Genomic DNA, 2,288 nt, shown 5'->3' on the forward strand with positions numbered 1-2,288 from the left:
ACTCTGGTGACGGATGTGTGTGTTTGTGGTTTGGCCATGTGTGTTGTAGTGGGTCTGCCACTCCCTCTCCCCCTCTCACTGGAAGCAGTTCCACGTATCCTAGAATGTTTTAACTATTTAAACTCACTGCGCTGTCTGATACACTTCCTCTCTGACACTCTATTCCTTTGCCCTGCATGCCACCCCTTTGAACTTCTCTCTCTCTTCCTCCCTCCCTCTCTCTCTCCCTCTCTCCTGTAGCCCGTGGCTACTGCTCATTAAGTTCATTAGTAGGGCCGACAGGTCTGTTCTCTTTAAGGCTGTGGATGGCATTATCTGTCCAGCTCATTCTGCTGGGTCTCTCTGCACACCCTCCCATCACTGAACTGCTTCGAACGTTGTGTGGAAGATAATGATAGCCTATCTGCCCTGCCATGGGCTTGTGTTTTCCTACCGATGATGGAGTCTGGAATGTGTGTGTGTGTGTGTGTTTGTGTGTGTGTATTAACAGTTTGTATTTGTGGGAGGGGGTGTAATTATATTTTCATATGTATTTCAGGATTGTGTGTGTTTTGTCCCTGGTGGCTACACCATACACGTTTGTGTGTCTGTACCAGAACGTGTGTGTGTGTGTATTTCAGTTTATTTAGACTTAATGTGCACCCTTGAGGTCTTCATTTAGGTTGTGTGTGTGTGTGTTGTTAAATATGTGTTTGAGTGTGTGTGTTTGTGTGTGTTATGCTGTTGGTTGAATGGGTGCACAAACAGATTCTACACTTAATCTGACCTTCTGTTTGTTTGTGTGTGTGTGTATGTGTGATGTCCTACGTTTTTAATTATCCCAGTGATTTTTCCTGCTCTTTTCTGCCAACTATGTTCTGGAGGACCTAAATGTCTCCACCTCAAGCGTCTCCACAGCAAAGTTTTCAACTAAGACATAGTAGAAGGACCAGCTCAGGATGTGTGTGCTCCTCTGTTGTTCGGGCACTCTTGTACTGAACCATGTGCCTACTCATCCTAGCCTGTCCTGTGGACAAACATCTTCAACATCACTGTTTCTGTGGCGTGTATCAGCTGGTTGCTTTTAGTAATGGTTTCAGTAGGGACTGTGTGTGGGGCTGCATTCACAACACTTCACTTGGTCTGCCCATCTTAGCCATGGTAGTTAATCTCAGGCCAGCAGCTCATATTGAGACTCATTGGGTCTTGATTCCCAAGTTCGGGGTGTAGGGATGATGATGATGATGATGATGATGGTATCTCCCCTCTGACCTGTCATCCTGCCTCCCCCTTGCCGTAGCGTGTGTGTTGTGGTCGATCTCTAGTTATGACAGCAGTTGCTGCCTGTAGATGCAGAAACGCTGAGCTTATAGTTGTTTCAGGGTTAGTTTAGGTGTGGACGTACAGAAGCATCCACAGTTCCTACATCCTCTGCAGGTTCCCCTCATACTGGCGCTGTTTGTGTAGTAGCATTCCGACAGTCCTCTGTCCTCCTCTCTTGTCCATGAGCGTCTTGTGTTGTACTTACTTTATGGCACTGCCGTGGTCCCTCAGCATCTGACGCAGTCATTCATTGCACTTTTGATTACCTCTCTCTCTTTCTCTGTATATGTATATATATATATATATATATATATATATATATATATATATATATATATATATATATATATATATATATATATATATATATATATATATGTATATACACATACACACACACACACACACACACACACAACCTAACCATTGCTTATCAAGTACAGCTGTGCTCCCTCAGGCTTTTGTTTCTGTCCGTCTGTGTGTGTGTGTGTGTGTGTGTGTGTGTGTGTGTGTGTGTGTGTGTGTGTGTGTATGTGTGTGTGTGTGTGTGTGTGTGTGTGTGTGTGTGTGTGTGCGCGCCATGGTCTGTGGGAAAGGTATTTGAGCTGGATCACTGTGGTGCACTGTGGGTCATTGTGGGTCACTGTAGTGCACTTTGGGTCATTATGGCTCACTGTAGTGCATTGTGGGTCATTGTGATTCATTGTAGTGCACTGTGGGTCACTGTAGGTCATTATGGGTCACTGTAGTGTGTTGTGGGTCATTGTGATTCACTGTAGTGCACTGTGGGTCATTGTGGGTCACTAGTCCACTGTGGGCCATTGTGAGTTACTGTAGGTCATTATGGGTCACTGTAGTTCACTGTTGGTCAGTGTAGTGCACTGTGGGTCATTGTGAGTCACTATGGATCACTGTAATGCATTGTGGGTCATTGTGATTCAGTGTAGTGCACTGTGGGTCATTATGGGTCACTAGTCCACTGTGGG

The sequence above is a fragment of the Electrophorus electricus genome, chromosome 24, assembly GCF_041902795.1.
Source record: "Electrophorus electricus isolate QZ-2024a chromosome 24, ASM4190279v1, whole genome shotgun sequence".
NCBI classification, from domain to species: Eukaryota; Metazoa; Chordata; class Actinopteri; order Gymnotiformes; family Gymnotidae; genus Electrophorus; species Electrophorus electricus.